This window comes from Brachycentrus maculatus, unplaced genomic scaffold (genome assembly GCF_059751285.1).
Source record: "Brachycentrus maculatus isolate JH-2025_06_01 unplaced genomic scaffold, ASM5975128v1 h1tg000354l, whole genome shotgun sequence".
In the NCBI taxonomy this organism is placed as follows: domain Eukaryota; kingdom Metazoa; phylum Arthropoda; class Insecta; order Trichoptera; family Brachycentridae; genus Brachycentrus; species Brachycentrus maculatus.
In genome coordinates, this window is record NW_028281103.1 from 182,207 (window position 1) to 195,158 (window position 12,952).

Here is a 12,952-nt window from a genome sequence, read left to right on the forward strand (position 1 = left end):
TAAAAATTGACTTAATAAAAAAAAACTAGAACCCCTTAAACTTCATCATTATTGAATTTTTTTGTTGAATTCTAGATGCCATTTTTTTATATCAGGTTCATGGCTAGTAGTTTTTTAATAGAATACAAGCAGGAGTTAGTACTTTCTTCTGTAAGTCTATATTTATTTGCATGATCGCTTTTACTTTTTTTCTCTTCATTCGCGTGTCACCTTATGGCACGCGCGCCATATGTTCGCCATCCCTTGGTCTGATATAATAAATATTAATGCAATTATTTTTACAAATAGCTAATTACTAATATAATTTACTTGTGTGCTTAATATTGAAGCATTTTCAATTATTATTTTATAATACGACAAAATATGATATTATTATTTGAAAATAAGCATTATTTTTTAAAATGTGAAAGTCTATTTTATGAACAATTTGTTATGTACATAATTACATGTTTTGTATTGTTTTAAATTTGAATAAATTGATTTTTATAAAAAGAAGTTTTCATTGTATACTTATCTGAATTACATATTATTTTTTGATATCTCATCAAAGATGAAGAAGAATATCGTAAATGCCCAGACTTCCATATTCTTCTTCATCTTTGATGAGATTTCAAAAAATAATATGAAAATAAGTCCTGTAATTGGAGATAATCCAGATTTTGTGAACAAGTATTTGGACACACTCAAAATGTTGTAAATAAATTATCTGGTCAAATTATAAGCTTAATAATAAAAATGAAAATGGTATTTTCTGGCGTTTCTCATGTGTGTGATTATAATCCAGGATTCGGATCTCACATACTAATATAAGAGTTTCTGCTTAATAAAAAGCTTCTTTACATCTCACCAATAGATGTCTCTAGTGAAGTTCTAGTGATTCAAGAACAAGGTTTCTAAATTGGTTCATATATATAGAACTTCCAAGAATTTGAGTAGTGTGGTTGTCAATAATGGGTAGAATTGGTGAATGTTACACGTGTGTAAAGTGATCACTTAAACCAGCCTATGACGGTCGTCAGCCCCGTAAATGCCCAGACTTCCATATTCTTCTTCATCTTTGATGAGATGTCAAAAATAATTAGAATATGGAAGTTTGGGCATTTACGGGGCTGACGACCGTCATAGACTGGTTTAAGTGATCACTTTACACACGTGTAACATTCACCAATTCTACCCATTATTGACAACCACACTACTCAAATTCTTGGAAGTTCTATATATGTATATGAATCAATTCAGAAACATTGTTCTTGAATCACTAGAACTTTACTAGAGACATCTATTGGTAAACAAGTATTTGGACACACTCAAAATGTTGTGAATACATATTACATAAGTTAATATTTCTAATAACTTATGTAATATATCATCAAATATAACTAACTAAACTTACTGACCATCACACCGCTTCCCCACAGGGGTGAGCAGAGAGAATGGTATGCCACACAACTGCCATACCTGATTATGCTAAGTTTTTCTTGGTCTTCGTCTGCTCCTTTTTCCATTCACCTCATAAACTTGTTTTACCGTTCTTTTGTTACTCATTCGTTCCGCATGTCCCAACCATCTCAGCACATCGTACTTAAATTGTATCGATAATGCTTATCTCAACTTTGAATGCAATCCCTATTTCACTTTTCGAACATCTATAATGCAACGTTTTGCCGCACATTCACCTGAGGTATCGCATTGCGACTGCATTTAGCATATTTTTATTATTCTTTTGGCAACTCCATGTTTCACTTCCATGATTGTACATGGAAGTGACGCATGGAGTCCCATGGTTGGAACCAGGATTTCGTTATGTACCGCCAGTTTAGCTTTCACTGATAGGTTTTTATTTGCAATAACTAAAATAAAGCATATAACGTAAAATGTTTCGTAAAACGTAAGTCACCATAAACAAAAAAATGCTTGGATCAAAGCAATTCATTCAAGGCAATATTTTATCTTTAAAAAGCTTGGATCGATCTCTGTTGAGCATTATCCGAATCCAAGAGAATATAAAGCGACCATAAACCGATTGAATTAACCGGTTGATAATTATCATATGAAAATATTATGTGGTATTTACAACAGAGGGCGCTGTAAGGAAGTTTTGTTTCAAGTCAAGTAGAAAAAATGCAAAAAATCTTATCATTTTCCATCCGTCAGTCACCCATCGAGAATTTTTTTTATACGATGTAATCTGTGGTCCTTTTTGTATTTCTTTGTTAATAATGATCCAAAGATTATTGTTCCGTAAAGTTAATGCCAAATCAATAAATAATATAATTATGAGCAGTAACACAAATCAATACAAAAAAAAACTAGGCATTTAATAATTTTAAGAGTCTCAATCGCCATGTTTTTTTCAAGTAAATGATTTCACGATTTACAATGCCTGCATTGCTTCTGTTCTCTTATACGGCTGTGAAACATGGCACCTTACAAGGGCCCAGAGCAGCCGTGTACTAAGCTTTGAGAATAGGTGTTTGCGGAGAATTTCAGGCGTGCGGTGGTTTGATTTTGTGAGGAATGAAGAGATAATGCGTAGGACGCAGCAAATCTTGGTCACAACTGTCTTTAAGAAAAGGCGATTCAGTTGGCTTGACCATGTACTCCGCATGCCTCCTGAGAGCCGCCATCAAGCTTGCCTCTTTTACAAGGTATCAGGTTCGCGCCGCCCAGGACAACCACTGCTGACAATTCGTCGGCAGTTCTCGTCAGAACTTCAGGACTCGGATCTGACTTGGGAGGATGCAAGGGAGCTGGCAGCCGACAGAAAAGCCTGGAGACAGTTTGTGGACTCCATATGCTCCACCTAGGGAGCGGATATGGTTTATTATTATTTTTTTATTTTATTTTAAATGATTTCATACAGAAAATTTCCCCCTAGTAGGATGAAAATAAAATTTAGAAAAATACTTGGAAATAAAAAAAAAATGTTAAATTTTTTTTTTATTAACAAAAGTATTTATTTTTGGAGAAAAGAGATTTCAAAATTTTAACAAACAATTATTTACGTTTTTATAAATAAATGACTAACCACAAAGTAAATGCTTTATATATTAATAATATTGAGGGTAGAATATTTACGTTTTTATTTATATAGATAGATGAACATTTCATGTCGATATTCTTGGTATTCCTGATTATATTTTCTATTTATTTAATTAGATTCATGGAAGTTATGGGCAGTATTATTTCTTTTTAAATTTTGAACAAACAAATATAATTTTTTTTTATTTATATTCAAAGATGGACATTTTGTTGATTTGTTTGGTATTTATTGATGAAACTAATATCGCTAACCCTTTTCAAGAACGTCATAAATCAAAAAACTTAATTTTTCAGAAGAACGTTTTTAAAGTTTAAAAATATAATGCAATGTATTAAAAATAAATATCAAGCCACTTAATAAACTTTTTACTGTGCAACCGATCTTTTAAAGTAAAACCTGGATATTTTTTCTCCTTTTGAAAAATATTTAGTATATTTTAAAAAATAATTAAACAATACCTTTCCTTCAAAATGCATTAAAAAAAATTGCCCTGTAGCGGGTAAATATTGAGTTAAAAATATGCCACTTTTGCTGGGATATAGTATATTTTCTGGGCATTCCGAAAACATGCACAACTGAAAATTGTCGATTTTTGATTTATGACGTTCTTGAAAGGAGTGAGCGATATGTTCAATTAATTTAATCAAATATTGGTAGTTTTAGTTCGTAGTATTTAAAAAAAAAATATTTTCAATAGAATTTCTATTAGGTAGTTGTTGAAAAAACTGGTAATACCTTCATTTAAATCATTCCCAGTAATGATGGTTGCATTCTTTTTGGATATAGTCAAAATCGTGACGCATTCGCGGCGTACGGTAAGATCGTAAATTATAAGCAAAATATTATTTATCTGAGCCAAAGTTGTTATACGGAATAAGCGGGAACAGCGCGTCACTTCGTTTTGCGTCAACTTCGTAAAAATATAAACAAAATGAACTTTGCGAGCAAACAAAAATTGGCAACACTGGTATAGGGAAGTCATAACTCAAAAATCATGATTTAATCCACGAATTTATTTTTATATTATTGTTTTTTTTTTTAAATATATTTTTAAAAAGAAAGATTAAGCTTTTTTAAATAACCCGTAAAGTCTCTACTTTTGAGGCTTGTCTGCAGGTAGGATAGTAAGAATAAGGAAGGTAAACGTGAAAAATACATCACAAACACCCAAATCAACTGAAAATAATTATTTCTTGAATTTATATTTTTTTTGGCGGGATTCGAACCCCCGACGCCAGTTTTCCAGTCGAGCGTGTACCCAATTACGCCACGGCACCTGTCATAACTAATCATAATAACTAGTGTGATGATGTCGGTAGCGACGAAACCTGGTCACCCGCCAAATAAATTTAAAAGTGGAAAGATGTATACAGTTGTACATATCAAATCACTAGTATGTATGTGTATATATATATATATATATATATATATATATATATATATATATATATATATATATATATATATAAAAATATATATATATATATAAAAATATGTATATATATATATATATATATTATATATATATATATATATATATATATATATATATATATATATATATATATATATATATATATATATATATATATATATATATATATATATATATATATATATATATATATATATATATATATATATATATATATATATATATATATATATATATATATATATATATATATATATATATATATATATATATAAGGCTGAACTAGGGACAATTGAATAGTTTAAGAAAAATATTTAAAGTGGTATGAACATATGTATAACAAGAGAATGACTATAAAGGTGGCGAATGTGAGTGGAAGAACGGAACGAGAACGGCCGAAAAAGACTTGGCACGATCAGATCAATCAGAACCTAAATCTGGTGGTGTCAAAAGTCTGCGTGATCGGAGGACATGTACATATGATTAGATGTATGGATATGAAGGAAGCGAAGACTGCACATCAGGACAGAAGAGTGTGGCGTTCCATCCTCTCTGCCTTTCGAAAATTCATATTCGGCGTTTCTTTAGTATAGGTACTTCATAAACTCGAAAGAATAAAGAGAGGATAGAAAAACGAATATTTTGAGTTATGACAGAATGTGAACAGACGTGCGATTCCGTCAATTCTTAAAAAAAATAACTCCAGAATATTGTTACACGTCAAATATTCACAAATTTCGTTAAAATATTGCATTGTTTGCTTCCGCTAAGGAACGAATTTCGCTCGGCTTATTTTTTATAGCGCCGTAAGTAAAAACAGAGAAAAAAACAATAACAGCTATAAAGTTTGTTATTAATTTCCTGTTGATGATGTTTGACATAACAGAATCAATTTAAAATATTTTTCTTCAATATTGTGCGTGTATAAAAAAAATACGCTGTGTTTCGGAATATGGACGCTGCAGTCCAGTTTAAATGCATGTAGAGACATCATACAGCGTAAATAAATCGACGTTCATTAAGTAAAGATTTATAAATCCATTAAAATATTATTCTTAAGGCCTTATTCGCAATAACAAATTCATTAAGCGTACAGCTGCGGGGGGAGCCGGACGTTATTTCACGTCCGACTTTTTTTAAAGAATACATTTAAGTTTTTTTGTTTGTTTTTAGAATAAACATATCGTAGTCGTACAGGAGAAAGTGACCAACTAACAAAACGTAAAATGTTCAGGAGGGCCATTTAAGTCACTTTTGCTTGGCAAGAAAATAAACATCAATGAAGTTGGTCATTTTTAACAAGTCCATATATATATATATATATTTATATATATATATATATATATATATATATATATATATATATATGTATATATATATATATATATATATATATATATATATATATATATATATATATATATATATATATATATATTATATATATATATTTATATATATATTTATATATATACAACATTTTGAGTGTGTCCAAATACTTGTTCTCACAAAATCTGGATTATCTCCAATTACAGGAATTATTTTAGGAAAAAGACTTGGCACGATCAGATCAATCAGAACCTAAAATCTGGCGGTGTCAAAAGTCTGCGTAATCGGAGGGCATGTATGACTAGATGTATGGATGCGAAAGAGACGAGGAGTATATGTCAGGACAGAAGAGTGTGGCGTTCCATCCTCTTTGCCTACCCCTGCGGGGAATCGGCGTGATAATAGTAGTAGTAGTACAGGAGTTATTTTCATATTATTTTTGACATCTCATCAAAGATGAAGAAGTATATGGAAGTCTGGGCATTTACGGGGCTGACGATCGTCATCGGCTGGTTTAAGTGATCACTTTACATACGTGTAACATTCACCAATTCTTCCCATTATTGACAACCACAAAAAATAATAAGTCCATGTATTATACTTACAAGTTTAAAATCCTTTGGAATTTTTTTAGGGCAATACTAAGCTAGTAAGATATCTAAAAGTCAATCATCATGTTTTTCTAAAAAATGCACTTGGTCACTTTATCCTGTATGACTACGATATATTGAAAAAAATATTATTTTTCGTTATATTTTTTAACTTCTTACCTTTCAATTGTTATTTTCTTTTCAAAACCATGTATTTATTTCGAAGAAAAACTTATTTTTTTAAATACAAAAACGGTGTTTTAGGAAAAACAAAATTAATCACGTCAAATATACCTGAGTGAAAAGAAAATAAAGTAGCGATTTATCGCAAGTTGCGCCTTAATATAACGTAGTTTTTTGAGTATGTCCAAATACTTGTTCACAAATCTGTGTTTTCTCCACTTAGGAGTTATTTTTAACATTTATTTGTCATCTCAATATACGTAGATGAAGAAGAATTTGAATGTCTGGGTATTTAAAAGGCTTGATACCTGTCATAGGCTTGGAAAAGTGATCACTTTACACACTTTATACTTTATACTTCGGGAAAAGAAGCAGAGGAAGACCGAGAAAAACATGGCACGATCAGGTATACCAAATACTTGAAAGTGGTCAGGTTAGGAGTCGTAACAATCGGCGGGTATGTATGAGGAGATGAGAAGAGGCGAAGAATGTTTGCAAAGACAGAGTGGTGTGGCGCTCTATTCTCTCTGCCTACCCCTGCGGGGAAGCGGCGTGATGGTTAGTTAGTTAGTTAGTTAGTTATGAAAGAAAATTGTTTACGATATGCAATCAAGAGTAGAGCGGCTGAACTGCACTGCTTCACCTTTTTTCATTTTCAGTACAATTTCGCTCACTCCTTTCAAGAACGTCATAAATCAAAAATCGTCAATTTTCAGTTGTGCATGTTTTCGGAATGCCCAGAAAATGTACTATATCCCAGTAAAAGCGGTATATTTTTAACTTAATATTTACCCGCTACAAGGCAGAAAGTGTTCTTTTTGCATTTTGAAGAAAAGGTATTATTTAAGTATTTTTTTAAATATAATAAATATTTTTCAAATGGAGAAAAAACCTTCACAGTAAAATGTTCAATGATATTTATTTTTTATATATAGTATTATATTGTTAAATTTTAAAAACGTTCTACTAAAAAATCAAGTTTTTTGATTTATGACGTTCTTGAAAGGAGTGAGCGATATGTCTTCAAAAAACTGTAGTAAATATGTAAAAATCTGTAATATATAAGTAGGGTACAAATACTAAAGGATAAAAAATATACAATCTATTTTAGATCTACCTACCTCCGTTATCCTTTGGATGTGTAAAGAGTACACACTTTGATTCAGCAGAGATGGAATTACGTTCCAATATACATATTTCAGGTAAGTATTATATGAAATTCATAAGATGGTGAAGCTTTTGTTTCCATTAATCCTTGGTATACATACGGACATATTTATAATTACATATTGGATATAAATCCTTTCTTGTATTAGGCAGTATATTCGTAGTCACAGAAGCTCTAGACAACAGCAGAGAAGAAGTTCAGTCACCCGAGACATAGAAGACACTACTGGCCAAGAGCCCATATAGAGTATGCGTAGCTCGTAGTGAGATCGCCATTCGTTCTACAATCGAACGTTTTAACCATACCTATCTGGAAATTTTAACAAATGATTTGTTTTGAAGAGAAATATATAAATAACTAATTAAACATCATGCTGCTTTCCGCAGAGGCAGGCAGAGAGAAATGAACGCCACGCCCATATGTCTTTGCGAACAATCTTTAGGATCATTCTTTTCAAAATATATTTTAGTATATATTTTGAAAAAAAAATCTTTTTGTTGTTTAACTCCTTGCCTTTTAATAACACTTTTTTACAAAATCATATATTTGTTTCGAAGTAAAACTTTTTTTTTCAATACAAAAACTGTGTTTTAAGGAAAGGATCAATAACGTTATGGCCCTATACACGTTAAATCCAAAGTTTTTTTTAATCCAGGTAAAATTTGTTTTCTTAAAACGCCGTTTATAAAAACGGCGTTTCAAGAAAACAAATCTTGATAAAGAAATATTGAAAAAACATTTTTTTCATTGAAATAAATACAGTATATGGATTTGAAAAGAAAAGAGCTATTGAAAGGTAAGAAGTTTTTTTTCTCAACATACATACTAAAAAAACAAAATCCAATAATTATTCTAAAAAAAATTAAGCGTGAACAGCCGTCCAGCCCTCAGCTCGATCGAGCGCGTTGTGATTTGAACGCTTGAGTTTTTTTTTTAATTTAAATTTTTAATTAAAAAAAAATAATTTGCGTTTTTATTAATTACACAAATATTTCAATATCATACTATTTCTGTGAGCCTAAGCGGCTCATTAATAGAAATAAGTTATCAAATTGTGGTAGACCTTAAGGATCTGAAGTAATCTAGACCTTAAGGAAATCGTAAGTCGTGACGAACGAATGACGATCGGAAATATGCTAGAATTTAAAGTGTAACATAACGCTTTTAGGTATTGCGTACATGGAAGTATACTCGCATGCACACAATGACTATACGGCTCTCCAAATTTAAAACACAGTAAGGGACATTTTTTTTGTAGGACGTTTTTTTTGCATTAATGGACTAAGTAGACTCTACTTAGTCCAAAAATGCAAAAAAAACGTACTACAAAAAAATGTCCCTTACTGTGTTTTAAATTTGGACAGCCGAATAGTCAATGTATATTTTTGCAGCAGGTCAATCTCGGATCTGCAATAAAGCAGTACCTAACCTGCCAGACTATAAAGCATGTCAGAAAGGTAACGCATAATGTTGGAGATGCATACATTTGCATGCAATTTGGAATATATTACTTTAAGAGACTGTGCTTGCTAATAAAGATGCGGTTTAGATGCAGTACTCGCTATGAACCTATATGATGTAATATCCGGTATGGAGGATTTACAAAATGAGACGTTTTGTTGGCCTTTGTTGGTCTATGACGTAAACAATGATTTGGGAAAATATGACATCATATTTTTACATTTTTGACTTAAAAACACATGCAGTTGAAGAAGAATATGGAAGACTGGATATTTTCAAGGTTTATGATCTGCCATAGGTTGGTTAAGTGATAACTTTACAGTTGTATAACATTCACAATTCTACCCATGATTGACAACCACACTACTAAAATTTTTGGAACTCATACATATCTAGAAATTTTAAAAATTTTAGTTGTGTGGTTGTCAACCATGGGCAGAATTGGTGAATGTTACAAGAGTGTCAAGTGATCACTAAACCAAACCTTTGATGGTCGTAAGCCCTGTAAATGTCCAGACTCCCATATTCTTCTTCATTTATGCAGAGTTGTCAAAAATTTACACTTTATTTTGTGTTTCACAATTACTGTCAACTTTATCTTCTTTTTTCTGGCTATATCTTAACTTATTATCATCGTAGACTGTTGGTCAGACCTCCTCGTCCTCAGGTTCTAGATGCTTCTATAATGAACAACCAGTAAATGCCCAGACTTCCATATTCTTCTACATCTATGGGATGTCAATAAACACTTTTATTTTTGTATTATAAAATAAGCAATTAGTTGTTTTTAATAAAATTTCGGACTCAACTACCGTGAAAATCATCCAAGTGCAAAACAAGGACTAGAAACTACATATGGAAGTATGTGTGTGTATGTGTGCGTGTGTGTGTGTGCGGCAGTATTCCTGTCCACCGTGCGTTTGGTAAAAAGAGGTCAGAAGAAACAGGAAGTGTGGGGAAGAATGAACATCCGGTGTTAGTTTTAAAGGCGATCACGAAGGCGTGAAACAATGCATTGAACAACCCAAGAAGCTCCTCAGTTTATATCCTTTATGTATCGATCCTTGCACTTGATAATGATAACTGTATATCGTAAATGGGGATTACGAAATATGCACAGATTTAAAAAAAAATTACATTACAGTTGTATTTATTATTTACCTTAATTATTAATTTGGAGTAAGGTCCTTAAAATATATTGCCTACTAACCAGCTCCCTGACATATCGCTCTCTCCTTTCAAGAACGTCATAAATAAAAAAAACTAGATTTTTCAGGAACTAAAAACTAGTTTTTAAAGTTAAAAAATATAACACAATGTATTTAAAAAATATCAAGTCACTTATTGATCTTTTTATTGTGGAACAGATCATTTAAGGTTAAATCCGAAGGTTTTTTCTCCATTTGAAAAATATTTAGTATATTTATAAAAATAATAAAACAATACCTTTTCTTCAAAATGCAAAATCAACATTTTCTGCCCTGTAGCGGATAAATATTAAGTTAAAAATATGCCTCTTTTGCTGGAATATAGCACATTTTCTGGGCATTCCAAAAACATGCACAACTGAAAATTGACGATTTTTGATTTATGACGTTCTTGAAAGGAGTGAGCGATATATAAAAGAGAACTCGTTCGGGCATCCAAAATAAATGATCTGAAAAAATACTTTACGGAAAGATATAATATGTAGCGTTTAGTTATATTTTCTTATTTTGTTTTTACATTATGTTTTTTTTATATTTATTATATTTTCTCATTTGTTTATTTCAAATATGCTTTTTACCCTATGTTTTCCTCATTTATTTCTTTTAAATATGCTCCTTATGCCTAGTTATTATACCTGTTTATTGTTTTTATATTTTGCCATGTACTGCTTTTGATTATTTAAAAAAAAGTAATTTTATTATTTGTATTCCAGTCAGGACAATCACAGCCACAGCACGCTGTGGTAGTGATTGTCCTAACGAAGAGACGGGTACGTCTCGAAACCGGTAGACATAAAAATCTCGGTGAGTGGTTAGATACTAATATTACTAACATTTTTGTAAAAAAATAAATAAGTAAAAATGACTTACCACAAAGAAAATGCTTTCAATATTGAACGTGGCTACTTGAACTTTGATGTGTTACTTGAGCCCAGTATGAAAAAAAGATTTAAATCTGTATTTGGTCTACAATAATGAACGTATCGACATGATTCATTGTTTCCCTGACAGGTGACACTTATTGCCACGATACTTCGATCGATACCACGATCTAATTTTTTTTTGTACTGGGCTCAAGTAACACATCAAAGTTCAAGTCCCGTTCTACGGTAGTTTAAAAAATACTTCGAATTAAACAAAGTAATTTCTTAATACTAGAATAATAGAAAATGATACTACTTTGTTTAAGTTTGACCGTGTTTTTTTTTCAAATAAATAAGTACATATTACAAGGTAGCTCTAAATGAGTGACTGGTTTCTAGAAGGGACAAATCTAGAATGCCCTTGCCAGACTGTGCGGGTGTGCACGCAATTCTTATATTGTTGTTACCAATGTGTCACAAATATCCCCACATTCTTTAAAACCATACTTGGTGTCGAGAAATATGAGGGGTGTTTTGAGTTACGACACAGGGTGCCTGACCTAAATTCATTCCACAATTTTAACTTAGCACCTGCCTTAAATAATAATGTAGAGTCACTTAGTCTTCATTACACACTTCTCTCTCTCTCTCTCTCTCTCTCTCTCTCTCTCACAGGTGAAATATTTAGTAACTCATGTTTGAGCAACAAGTGATAAATCATTTGTCCCTTTCGAATTCGATTAATTTATGAATTTCACTTTTAAAGAACACGCTCAATAGGAACTTATATTTCGATGACTGAGATAAAACAGAGAAAATTAAGTAGCATTTATAATTGATGAGTGGGTATATAATTTTAATTAATAGGGTATTTTAATTAATCGTGGATATCGAGTTGAATATATTTTTACGATTTTAACCCTAGAATAATAACTATCGTAAAAATTACGACGGCAAAATGACGATTTCTGAAAAAAATAATGTTTGTGACGTTCCTGCGCCCCCTGCTTCATAGTATCTTCCAGATGTACTTTTAATTATTTTCATTATAACGTATCTCTTGCAAAAATGTTGCATTGCTTGTAAAATAAAAAAAAAAAATGATCTCATTTATTCTGGTTTTATTTCTAAATTCTTTATTTCCGCCTCCGTAGTGTAGTGGTCAGCACGCTCGGCTACCGTTCTGGAGGTCCTGGGATCGATTCCCAAGGGGGGTAAAATAAATACAAGTGATTTTTTTCACTGTAATATTTATTCAATATTACCCTGGACTGGTACCTGAAGCGGAGGGCTGATCACCTTTCCTTCATGTGTAAACGATCAAGATAACACTGCGTTTATATGATGCAGTGCCCTATGCACCATTGGGTGCGGATGAGGGTTTTATTATTATTATTTATTTTTATGTCGTAATTTTACAAATACAACGTCGCTCGTAGGGAGTAGCGAGTACATAAAATTAATTACGGTAGGCAGTAGAGGTAGGTAGTAAGGTGTGTTAAGTTCTATTTACTAGGGTAGGCAGTAAAGGAAGTTAAAAGGGTATATAGGTACTACTTAGTAAGGCAGGATAGATACTGGTTATGTTGGGTAAGTTATGATAGGCACTGCTTTTCTGCCTATATAAAATGCACGCCACTGCTCGTAGGATAGTTAAATAATCTAGGGTTAA